At 36.5% G+C, this 13,590-nt stretch overlaps 1 protein-coding gene across 4 annotated transcripts in view; it reads left to right on the top strand.

Moving 5' to 3' along the window:
• Positions 1-13,590, top strand: part of HNF4G (hepatocyte nuclear factor 4 gamma) — a 135,166-nt gene that overhangs the window by 47,342 nt on the left and 74,234 nt on the right. For 2 of the 4 annotated variants that reach the window (XM_086335445.1, XM_086335447.1), the window contains one exon: positions 3,664-3,717. The exons of the other annotated variants lie outside the window; for them this stretch is intronic. The gene's annotated coding sequence lies outside the window, so the exon portion shown is untranslated. Of the gene's footprint in view, positions 1-3,663; positions 3,718-13,590 lie in introns of those variants that run through there. 4 annotated transcript variants of the gene reach the window in all.

Here is a 13,590-nt window from a genome sequence, read left to right as displayed (position 1 = left end):
CGGGGGTGTAAAGTGGCTGATCTAGGCGAGGCTCCCTTGGGTTAAGTCTACACTTCGGGCTTCTGGTTAGGTTTCAGGCCTGAGGTCCAGGCTGAAGGAGCAGTAGAAGAGTGGCATGTTTTCTTTTTGTGGAAGGTCATAGGTGCAAGAGAGAGCAAGCCAAGCCATGCCATCAGTTAAAGTTTCTGTTACACTATGTCCACTAACATTCTATTAGTCAAAGCAATTGCATGGCCAAGTCCAACATGAGTGGGGTGAGGAAGTATATCTCCCCCACAGTGGGAGGCACTGTAAAATTAAACAGCACAGGGTGTAAGATCCTAGTGTAAGAAACCGAATAATTGGGACAATAATCCAATTTATATCAGGAGGCAAGTATATGAATAGAAATACAAGTATTCTTGATGCATATGCCTTTTTGTTTGTTTTGCTGTTATCAGAAACTTCACAAGAATTTTTAAAGAGTTTCACTTACAAGATTAAAAGTGTTACTTATTTTCTTTGTTGTTTAGTAACTAAATCGTGTCCGACTCTTTTGTAAACCCTGTGGACTGTAGGCCGCCAGTGTTCTCTGACCGTGTAATTTTCCAGGCAAGAATACTGGAATGGGTTGCCATTTCCTTATCCAGGGTATCTTTCCAACCCAGAGACTGAACCCGTGTCTCCTGCCTTGGCAGGTGGATTCTTTACTGCTGAGCCACCAGGGAAGCCCTTAGTTAGTCACTTTACCTTAGTAGTGGTGAAAATTAAATGGGAAAGGTCTTCAGACTGCCTCATGAATATAAGATCTGTGTTTCAAATTGTCCAGCCAATATTCTTCAGAGACCTTATCCTCAGTATGCGCTATTATTTCATCAGTTCTTCACTTATACTAATTATGTTGCTCTTTAATTTCCCATCACCAGATCTCTCTGTGATCTTCAAGTTTTTCTTCTTTAGCATCCCTGGTGAACAGATCCTGTTGGTTCCAACTCAGTGCACCTTTCAAATCCCCTCACTCCATTTTTACTCCATTCGAAGTTTTCATCTTTAATCAAGAGTTTTTCCTCACAGATGTTTGGTGCCCAAAGCACCTTACAGAAAAGAATCTGGGAGTGTCCCACATTTGGAGGCCTCAACTGCTAGGACCCTGGCTCTGCATTGACCGAAATCTGAAGGTTTCTAGGATAGCATCTGCATACATACAGCTCTTTAGAATTTGATCTCTTACCTGGGGAACCTCCAGCTTCCACCTCCTCTCTATCTGCCACTCAAACTATGTGGAATACTGACTTCTAAACCTTCTGGATGATTCTCTCATGTCCTTGACCATCATCTACTGTCTCCTCTACTTAGTAAACCCCAATTCACCTTCCAGAACCAGTTTATATGTCACTTCTGCCCTCAGGCTTTGCCTGACTCACAGTCACGGGTCTTCTGGGGTTTTCATAGCATTCTACCCAAATATCCATTAAAGAATTTCTTTCTTGGATTCTTTACTTTAGATTATAAAAGTATTAAGAAAAAAGACTCTATAAAAATAAAGTGACATATATAATGTAAAGAAAAAAATAAAGTCTATAACAATCACCATTCTCTGCTTAAGAAAATACAGTTAACATTTTGGTACTGTGTTTGTTTTTAAAGATTGGTTTACTTAACTATATGGCATAGGCATTTTTTCAATTATATTCTATTTTAAAAATTAATTTAGCTCTTTCTCTCTTACCCTGAATTGTTCATTCCTCCAAAGAGCATCTATTCTCAGTTTCCACCGTATTTCCCATGAACAAAGCAATGTCTGGCAAGTAGGAAGTATTTAGTTCATAGTTTTCTGAATGTCAAATGAAATGGGAATATATTTCTAAGTACAAATAATTCAATGAAATAAAAAAAGTATAACTGTAGTCAGTGATAAATTACAAAGGCAGTAATGTTTTACTAATGTCACAGCATCATGTTATATGTTAAATATGATTTTTGGAATGCTGGCAACTCGACAAGCCAGTAGGTATGCTGTGATTCTGTGCTAATTGTATTTTCCTGTTTTGACCTTTGGAAATTGTTTGCTGTAAGGAATCAAGTCACACAAGGCTTTAAATATTGATCAAATAATACTGCAGCTTTAGTACTGGTAGACGAGACAAGGGGTTAAATCATTCTAGTCCTCTTTTTTTTTTTTTTTCCCTTTTAAAGACATGTAGCGTCTTTGTCTGATCTCCTTATGGTCCTTGTCACAACTGTATGGCTTTTAATCACTCATACATTCAGTGAGTTACTGCGCTGCTGGAACCTTAATAATGTTCTAGTTTGTTTGGATGATCTTCCTGATAAAGTCCTGACAGTCTCTCAGTATAATGGGAAGACAATCAAAATAAAAAATGCTCTAAGAGTTCAGGTAGTAGAGCATGCTATTATTTTTCACATGGTGCAAGGATATTAAAATACTGACTTTCATGCTTTGATTGAGTTTGTGATGAAATCCAAGAAAAATTGAAAATTTGAATTATTCTACTGCCAGTATGGACTGTATATCATGAACAGAAAGCAAGCATAGGTAACCAATTCTTGTATCATAATCTCGAGAGTGTCAGATTGTCCCTCTTTTATATGAGTTTCTATTGTATGTCTAAGTAATTAATTCATTACATAGCTCTTATATATTTGCAATTACCACATGGAGTTTTACCAACATATAAAATGTCATCTTTAATGCACATTGTACGAATAGTTAATAAAGATGACACATTGATACAGTGATTCAGATTTTTCAAGGTGCTTTCCATTAAATTATCTGATTCACTAGCCATCTTAAGTAAGCAGTGGAATTGTAATTCTCCACCTGTCCCATCCTTTCTGCCTCCTTCCCTCTTATTGTTTCCCTATTTCTGTTTCTTTTAAAGGAGGCAATTTGGTGTATGGAAAGAGCACAGAATATGAATTCAGCTATTTCATTCCATCTTCGCCCCTGTTGAATTCAGTTTTAAGCAGATCACTTTCATTCCTCTGAAGCATGATTTCCTAATTGGCAAAATAAGGATAATGCTGAAGTATATTCCTCAAAGTTGTGAGGATCCAGTCAGATGAAATCTAAAGAAAGTTTTTAAAACACTTAAAAAACAAATGTAATATCTGTGTTAGCTTCCTTTAAGGGAAACTTGAAATGATGGAAGAAGAATAGATTCTGGCCTCACTGTTTCTATATTAGGTACCTGATCAAGTTTTCTGACCTTTCTGAACTTCATTTTCCTTGTGTGCAAAAGGGGCCTAGTAAATCCCTACCTTGTGAAATTGTTGAATAGAAAAAAATAAGGTAGCATTTATGCCAATCCTAACATAGTTCCTGAAACACAGTAGTTCACCCTCTGTTAAAACTATTTTCTCTTCTTTCCTCTCTCCCTCCTGCAGTCCCTCTTTTCTTCCTACCTTATTCTTCCTTGAACTATGGACAAGATGAGCACGTGATTGCAAAATCTTGGGGTTTAGCAAACTGACTTTTCTTTTAAAGCATTAAGACTCTTTTTAAAACAAAATTGTAAGCTCTACTTGAGGCAGGAGTCAGGGATCCTCTCTTCTGAGTAAAGACCCTTTATTGTCACACTTCGGAATCTCCACTGAGTCCTGGAGATTTTGTGCAGTAAAATTTGAAAACTGCTTATGTGGCTCCACCCTCTCATTTTACAGATGAGAAAACTGCATTTGAGAGAAGTTGAGTGACTGGCCTGAACTTGCAGATTGGTAAGTGATGAGCTAAGGATTGCACTCAGTGGTTTTTTTGCCCTTACTGTATTGTTCCCCTTACCTTGTGATGGTCCAGAAGGCAATATTCATAATTAAAATTCTTCTCTTGGAGGATATCACTGTCTACTTGTGGAGATGGAATTTAGAAATAAAAGATGAGGAAATATAAAGGCACATGATATAACTGTGAAATGGTTAGAATAGATAATACTTTGTTATCCTTTGAGGGTGGACATGGCCAACTCCCTGAGGTGGGGTGAGGGGGGCTTGTTTGAAAGTCATTGTCATTTTGTTTCCAGTGCATACAGAAATGCCTGACTTCCAACTGGGATTACTACTTGTCTTCTTGAATGGAATGAATGAGTGGCTTAATGAAGTATACAACTGAATCAAATCTAGAAAAAGAGAACAGATTTAGATGATCTAGACCAGGGTGTTTAAACAGTGGGTTGCACTTCATTACTGGGTGATGAAATAAGTTTAATGGATCATGATTTACCTATACAAAGTTACAGAGTGTCATTATGTCCTGAAAATTGTGTAGATTCATGTGATACTGATATAAAGTACATGTGTATAATTTTGTGGATACTTGGTCACAACTTAAAATGTATGTCTCACTGTAGATCATAGTTAAAGATGTTTGAAAGATACTGTCTTACACAAAAGAGATGGTAAAGTTTGAGGAAGATACGTGAATGCTTTATAGAATTTTAATGGTTTTGCTAAACAGAAGTGTTAAGAATAGTTAATCATGATAAAGCTTATTTAGGGGAAGAAACATACACCTGGTTCTTTCAGTTCAGTTCAGTTCAGTTGCTCAGTTGTGTCTGATTCTTTGCGACCCCATGGACTGCAGCACACCAGGCTTCCCTGTCCATCACCAATCACCGGAGCTTTGCTCAAATTCATATCCATCGAGTCAGTGATGTCATCCAACTATCTGATCCTCTGTCGTCCCCTTCTCCTTCTGCCTTCAATCTTCCCCAGGATCAGGGCTTTTTCCATGGAGTCAGTTCCTTGCATCGGGTGGCCAAAGTATTAGAGTTTCAGCTTCAGCATCAGTCCTTCCAGTGAATATTCAGGGTTGAGGGCTGATCTCCTTTAGGGTTGATTGGTTTGAGCTCCTTGTAGTCCAAGGGACTCTCAAGAGTTTTCTCCAACATGATCAGTTCAAAAGCATCAATTCCTGGATCTTTAGCTATTGAAAAATCATTAAGAATCTTCTGTCCTCCACTGTCTCAACATTAAGAAGATTTTACCAAACTATACATTAGAAAGATTAATCTATCAGATAAGAATAAATTGAATTGCAATTGGGAAGACCAGATTGAGGACTGTGTAAAAAAGTCAGCACAGGCTAAGGAAATTGTGGCACAACCGTAAAGGAAAAGTTTCTTGGCATGACTAGGGTGGAAAGAGGTTAAAAACGAGTGAGTGGGTGATGATTAAATGGAACCCAAATAGTGAACAATTTCTTAGAACCTCTGTCTGAGGAAAAAAAAATGTTAAGGACAAAAAGGTAGGATAATAGAGTTACAAAGTTTTTGTTAAGGTAGGGAGGAGATGAAAATCTTTGTGGTCAACTAGGGTGAGTCAACAGAGAAGGCTTCTAGATATAGATTAGAAATGAATCCAAAGAAGAACCAAAATTCTAGTGAAAGAGATTACCTGTGAAGGAAGATAATTCTTTTTTTCTGAAATCTAATGATTAAGACCAGAAGGGATGGGAGCAGTTACTGTTTGTGGATAAGAGAAACTTGAAGAAAGACAGTCAATAAACATTGCTTTTTATGAGTTGAAGATTAGCCAGGGAAAACAGTTTAAATCACGATGTGGCATTAGCCTATTAATTTTGTGTTACTAAAAAGAGACATCTTTTAAGTGTGTAAAGATATTTAATTTTCTTTGTAAGAAGCATGTCCCGATTCACCTTCAACTTGTCTTAAACTCTTCTGTTACTTGAGAAATTATAATTATATATACCATGCTGTGTGTCAGGAAGGTAGAAAGAAGACTGAGTTATCGTATGAAAATCTTGGATTTCATGTCCTGAAAACCTAGTTAAAAGAACTTGATAATGTTGAAACAAGTTCAGGTACTAGAAATGTAAGGCGTCAAAGTGTGTTCACCTAAGATGAACCTTTCTTTTTCATGTGGGTTTATCTGCCATTCAGAGTCAATTCAGAGGTCAAGAATTATACATTATGATTTAAATAGCATCCATTTAAAAATTAAATCCATAAAATTAAACAAATAAAATCCATAAAAATTAAACCATTTATTTTTAAAAGAAAACTAAACAACATCCCTTTGTTGTTTATGAAAGAAAAGCTATGATGTATTTATAGATGTCCCATGAAGATGTGTGTATGTGAGTTTACACAATTAAGAGAAAGAGAGACATGAGCATAAGCATGTTTGTGTGTGCATTTGTGTGTGTGTGTGTGTATATAATGAAACTGTCTCTAGGCATGGTCAGGTACAAAGGTCCATCATTTAAGTCTCAGAACTAAATAAACATATGAGATTATGATTATTTTATTGAGCTTTCATATTTTATGACCCACTAATGGCTCATGGATCAGTTATATTGATGAGCACTGGAAGCCTACAGCTTCAATGAGGTTTTTTATTTATTCATTTATTGTTTTTATTGTAAAGTGCCAAGAAGGTAATACCCAGTTCCCAGTCTTATTTTTCATTTACAATAAACTGTAGACTAGAAACTAAAATATGTGTTAAGCATATATAGCTGGTGCTTTGTGTGCGACTTTCTAATTTACTTTTAGTTTCTAATGCAAATTTTTCAGCTTCTGAGTTTGAGTATATATCTTACTATCAACATCAATATTGGGCTTATGGATTTTTTACACTTGTTAGGCTGAACTCATTGGCAAAATTAACCTGGTTATGTGTTTTAGGATTTGTGAGAAGATAACATATTGAAGCATAATTTTTTAAATTTGTCTTTGCTGTTTTATATATACTGTAATTTATTCATGTCATAATTTATCAAGAATTCAGATAGTAGGAATTCCTTTCTGTGTGACCCTCTATGGAAACTTGTAGGCAGCTTGCTCCCCCCAAAAGAGGGCATGATTGGGGCTATACACCCCTGATTATTCTTCCCAAATTTGCCTACCAGTTAAGTCCCTTCACCTCTTCTCCTGGCCTGCGATAAAGAGACAAATTCAGTTTCACAGAAACATAATGGGCGAGGAGTAAGTGACCCCCACCAAAGTGTTAATACATAACACAAGTGGCATGCCACAAGTAACACGACTGAGCAACTAACACTTTAACCTTTTTCACCAAAGTATTAATATTTCTAATATTCATGAGCCGATTTAGTTTGAAAACTAAACATAAAAGTTTTATTTAATGTAATGCTTGATGATTTGACCTATCTATTTCAAAATGAAATTAAAGACTTTGTATTTAGCTATAAAGTTAATTGCTGCTGCTGCTGCTGCTGCTAAGTCACGTTAGTTGTGTCTGACTCTGTGCGCCCCTCCTCAAATCTACTGGCTTTATCAACACCTTGTCAGTTTTGCTGATAACACCTTTTTAGGGTTTGTAAGGTAAAACAGAACTGTTTGCCAGGTTAAACTTCAAGAATCTCATAGATTTTGTCTTTTTAGATTGTCCTGAAATTGAAAAGGAAGCCACCTGACTTGATATGTGCATATGTTCCTTGAGGTCAAAGCCAGCCTTTACATTTTGAAAAGATTTTTAGGTTAATGTTTTGAACCGGGGACTTTCAGTGCTAAAACGTTTGTTAAAATCACACTGTGGAGAAGAGAAGTACTATTACTATTGTAAATTTCTTTATGTATGCACATGTGAATGTTCAGTTGCTCAGTCATGGGCAATTCTTTGCAATTCCATGGACTGTAGCCTGTCAGGCTCCTCTGCCATGAGATTTCCCAGGCAAGAATACCAGGGTGGATTCCTCCTCCAGAGGACCTTCCCAACCCAGTAATCGAACCCACATCTCTTGCATCTCCTGCATTGAGACGCGTTGCCAGGTGGGGTTTTTTTTTTATCACTGTGCCACCAGGGGATGTCCTATTGCATTATATATATTTAGAATCAAATCCTTCAAGTCAAGTCTCTTTGTATGTGTAAAAATTGAAAAACAGTTAATCCACTTGACTGAATTTGGAAACATAATGTACATGGGGCAGAAAGGCAATGGATATTCAAGAAAGAAAAATAATTTTCTGAGTATATAAATGTTCAAAATATGATCAATATCCAAGTTAAATGAAACCAAACTGAGGGTTCATGATTCCATTAGACCTTGCATTTTGATTTGTATAACCATTTGCACTGCTATAAAAATTATTAAAAGATGTTCTGATGGTTCATGAGTTTACATAAATATATATTGAAATTCAAATGATTCTGAGGACAAAGGATGAAAATCTTTTAAGGGATTCATGGATATTAGAGGTCCACTGAGACTTCCCCAGGCATTCTAAGGTTTTAAAACTTGTTGTGGTATGGATTCCAAAATCCAGGTCTTACACAGTGGAGTTTCTAACATATATGTTTCTTTCAATGAAGACACTGAAACTCATAGCTAAGCAAGAGCTGGATGCTGAGTCTGGGAATGCAGGAGCTATGAATTCACTCTAAAAATTAAAGAATGTGGCTTATTAGACTCTAGGATTTCCAAATGTGGTGTGGTGATGTGAGAATCCATTTTGGTACCAGATAAATTTAGGTTAGGATCTTAGTATTGTGAATAGTCTATGTCTTTCCTCAAGTTACTGTACCTTTTTGAGTCTGTTTTCTTATTTGTAAAACAATGGACAATAACCCATCACTGTATAAAATCTGGTTAGGATTAAATAAGAAAAAGGCCTTGCAAAATGCACAGCACAGAATTATCCCTCAGTGTCTGTTAAGCACAATATTCTCTTCTCAAATGCAACTCTCTAAATTGTCTCTTTCCAAGCTACAACCCCTATTAGCAGATAAGTCCACCTCTTAGATTATATCTCCCAGCTTTTCTCATGAATGAAGGTAAATGATTGTTTTTACCTAAAAGAAATAGAAATGATTGAACAGTCAGCAGATTCATGCACCTAAAAAGCAGGCTACGTTGGATGAAGTCAAGCCGTTTTTTTTCTTGCATATTTCACTGATGATGCAGTTTTCAAATGCAAACTGTATAGAATCAGGTGCTCTGTCTTTAGAAGAGGATAATGTTTTAGTAGTCTCTTCTGTGGAGACTTTCCAGCAGTTTCTGATACTTTCTGTCTCTTTTATCCAGATAACACAATTCTACTGTAACCTAAAGATTATATTTCAAGAGGTGTCAGAAATTCAGCAGATTTTCCTCCTCTAAGAAAGCAAGGAGGGGGAAAACAGCATTGTATGGTGGTTTAAGCATTTAAGATTTTTTTTAATCTACATTCTTTACAGTTTTGTAATTCATGTAGACTGTCTGGATGTTCTTCTAAACATCCAGAAAGAAGAACCTTTGAAAGAACATGTACAAATTTTTCATTGTCTATAGTTTCAGACTAATAGTAATAACTCACCCTGTTTTAAAGATGTCAGCCACCGTACTAAGCAGTACACATGTGTTAACATATTACTGCTTAGTTATATTTGGTTGTTGTTCCTTTCGTATACAGGGGGAGATAGAGGCAAAAAGAATTTGGGTATATTTCCCTGAGTCACGCAAGTGGTGGAACCAGAATTTGAACTTCAGGAGATTGTTTAGAGCTGTACATTTATTGACCCCACAGTAAATAATAGAGATAAGATTGGTCTAAAAAATATTACCAGCCTATGTCATCAACGAGGCTCCATCACTTGTTTTTAATGACTTTAGGTATGTGTATGTTTTGTGTAAAGAAATATTTGTACGTGTATGAGTACTTTTTTGTTGAATGAATATTTTGATTCAGAAACTGGATAACAAAAAAAAATATGACAAATAGTCTATATTTGCTTAACTATCATGGATGCAGATGTAAAAGAACATATTATAATAAACTGAAAAACATTAAAATACTCTTTTCAATTCCTAATATTCTTTTTAGGTTTTTTTTTGTGTGTGTGCTTAGATAAGAGTTTTAGTTTTGCAAAAATACTGTGGAATTTGAAAACAGTGTAATTTCTAGTGAATGCATGCTTAACTGCCTTGTTGTTCAGTCACTCAGTCCTGTCTGACTCTTTGCAACCCTGTGGACTGCAGCATAGCAGGCTTCTCTATCCATCACCGACTCCCGGAGCTTGCTCAAACTCATGTCCATTAATTCGCTGATGCCATCCAACCATCTCATCCTCTGTCTCCCCCTTCTCCTCCCTGTCCTTAATCTTTCCCAGCATCAGGGTCTTTTCTCATGAGTTGTCTCTTATTAGGTGCCCACAGTGTTGGAGCTTCAGCTTCAGCATCAATCCTTCCAATGAATATTCAGAGTTGATTTCCTTGAGGATTGACTGGTTTGATCTCCTTGCTGTCCATTGATCTAAGTAATAAATAAGGCATTTTTTACTTTATTAATCTAAATAATAAAAAGTGATTTTCCACAATTAATGACAACACAATGCTTTCCTAGGTTAATTGATAAGTATCATATATGTATAGTGAAATTAAATTTAAGTTTGGGGAAAATAATCTCTACTTCTTTGAGCACAGCGCCACATTTTGATTACTCAGCTGTGCAACCATGATGGAGCCTCCTAGAATGAATGTTGAAAATTTCAAACAGCAAAACAGGCCAAATCCTGCAGCGTGAAAGCAAGTATAGGTCTTCTGTCTGATTTTCACTTTTATATTAAAAAATCATTTTCAGCAATCAAATCAAGAGTGGATTATAAAGGTAGATTTAAAATAAAACAAAATTCAGGTCACTCATTATCAGAGAAATGCAAATCAAGACCACTATGAGGTACCATTTCACACCAGTCAGAATGGCTGCGATCCAAAAGTCTACAAATAATAAATGTTGGAGAGGGTGTGGAGAAAAGGGAACCCTCTTACACTGTTGGTGGGAATGCAAACTAGTACAGCCACTATGGAGAACAGTGTGGAGATTCCTTAAAAAACTGGAAATAGAACTGCCTTATGATTCAGCAATCCCACTGCTGGGCATACACACTGAGGAAACCAGAAGGGAAAGAGACACGTGTACCCCAATGTTCATCGCAGCACTGTTTATAATAGCCAGGACATGGAAGCAACCTAGATGTCCATCAGCAGATGAATGGATAAGAAAGCTGTGGTACATATACACAATGGAGTATTACTCAGCCATTAAAAAGAATTCATTTGAATCAGTTCTAATGAGGTGGATGAAACTGGAGCCTATTATACAGAGTGAAGTAAGCCAGAAGGAAAAGCACCAATACAGTATACTAATGCATATATATGGAATTTAGAAAGATGATAACAATAACCCTGTGTATGAGACAGCAAAAGAGACACTGATGTATGGAACAGTCTTATGGACTCTGTGGGAGAGGGAGAGGGTGGGAAGATTTGGGAGAATGGCATTGAAACATGTAAAATATCATGTATGAAATGAGATGCCAGTCCAGGTTCAATGCACGATACTGGATGCTTGGGGCTAGTGCACTGGGATGGCCCAGAGGGATGGTATGGGGAGGGAGGAGGGAGGAGGGTTCAGGATGGGGAGCACATGTATACCTGTGATGGATTCATTTTGATATTTGGCAAAACTAATACAATTATGTAAAGTTTAAAAATAAAATAAAATTAAAAAATAAAATAAAATAAAACAAAATTCAGGTGAATGTAAAAACTGTCCATCATTATTAATTTTTTTGTATTGAAGTATGATATTTGAATAATATTTTACCTTATTTTTCCTGAACTCTGCCGGAAAATATAGCTGAGGTAATTCGTCGAGTTATACACATCACTGCAAAGTAAGTTAAGGACTCTTGTTCTCAAAACCTTGTAATGAACTTGATTGAGTTACTTCATTTCTCTGGATCTCCTTTCTCATGGGGAATGGAATTAGGCTGTTGATTTTCCATGTTCTGCCAAGTTCTACAAATCAGGAGTGCTTTAGTCTCCTAAAGTGCTTTAGTCTCCTAAAGTCTCCTAAAAACTGTATTTTACCTATGGTTACATGCTTGAAATTACCTTGGAAAATATTTCCAGAAGGTAAAGATTTGAAAAGCTCCTGGATTAGATTACATCTGGAATTCCTCCCACCTGTAACATTTTTTATGATTCATTTGTTTCAATTCCTCTGCTAGAATCAAACACACAGATCACCACTGCCTTGCATTCCAGGCTTTGCAGAGGGAATGCCCATCTGCCCCCTTCCCACAGTCACAATTCCACTTTCTTCAAGGTCCAACTCCATGGATGTCTCTGTGATAGCCAGGAAAAGCTCTCCTTCCTTGGAATTTCAATAACAGTATGTTAGCATTGTTATTGAGGTATATACCTGTTCCTCATTATATCATGATTTTTATATATTTGAAGAGTTGCCATCTCTTATTCCGATAGGGACTAGCTGGAGTACGGGAGTGGGTAGAAGCTAATGACGCAATGAGAGAGCACCTCTGGAGAGCACATGTACCATTATGGGAGCATAGCCTTATGGCTCAGCAGGTAAAGAATCGTCTGAAATGCTGGAGACACAGGAGATGTGGGTTTGATCCCTGAGTCGGGAATATCCCCTGGAGAGGGAAGCGGCAACCCACTCCAGCATTCCTGCCTGAAAAATCCCATGGAAAGGAGCCTGCTGAGCTATAGTCCATGAAGTGACGAAAGAGTCGGATATGACTGAGAGACTAAACACACACACACAACACACAGCCTTAATGGGATTTCCCGGAGACTGTCCGCAGGGAAATGTAAGCTCCATGTTATTTATTTTTTGATAAAAATTGTACCTCTGAATTTTTCATGAAAATTTTAACTTTTGGAAACATCCAAAAATAAAAACCAAAAAGTGCCAGAACCACAAAAAGCATGTGATATCCACTTTCTATGCCTCTGAATCGCACACATACTCGGGTTTTCACCGCCTAACATGAACCCGGTCTGTTTACTTGCACCTTTGTTCATGTAATTTTTGAATAAAATCACTAAATTTTTGAGTAAAGTTTAGTGAATCTAGTTGGACATGTTCAGACAGCCTTTTTATATAGACTTGACTAAAAATATGATATTGATTAAAAACTAGAACAAACTGGACTCTCAAAGAGCAATCAATGTGACAATATTTTCAAGATGATCAATTTGTAAGTGGGTACCTTCAAAGGTAAAATCTTAACCTCAGAATTCCCTATTTGATGCTCTACAGTGTGATGTAAATGCCTTCCAGAACAAAGAGATTAGGGGAAATTTCACAGTTGTACTGTAGTTATTAAAAAGCAGACAAATTAGCCACTTGCCTAGAGGAAATCAGAAGTCTCATCTGGAAATTTGGGAGGGTTTTAAAGTGACCTTCTTGTGTTAATCTTGAAAGAGATAATATATATTAGAGCTGTTTTCCTTTTTGCTGCTTTATGTGAGCAGCATATGTGCTTGCTAAATACATGAGAATGCTGGTAAGTTTATATTCTTTTAGATATTGCTGTGCTAGTGATCATTCTTTCTGTTTCCCATCAAAAACGTTTGAATTTTAAACTATACGGTTTGAAACGCTCATATTTTAATTCTCTCTGTAAGAGTGACAGTATTTCTAATAGATTTAGATCATCATTTTATTATTATTTCCTGTTTGAAGTTATTCCCAATTGATTTTTCATATTCTAGTTATAATTTTAATCTGATTGCTTTTTCTGTTTTTGACTAAGTAGCAGAGTGTTCAGTAGTGACTGGGCATTCAGGAGGGATGACAGAACACTTCTGACTCAATGACA

Source organism: Bos grunniens, chromosome 14 (genome assembly GCF_055505025.1).
Source record: "Bos grunniens cultivar Pamir isolate PY7600 chromosome 14, Bosgru_T2T1.0, whole genome shotgun sequence".
NCBI classification, from domain to species: domain Eukaryota; kingdom Metazoa; phylum Chordata; class Mammalia; order Artiodactyla; family Bovidae; genus Bos; species Bos grunniens.
The sequence above is the reverse complement of the archived record's forward strand: the minus strand, read 5'-3'. Positions and strand labels throughout refer to the sequence as shown.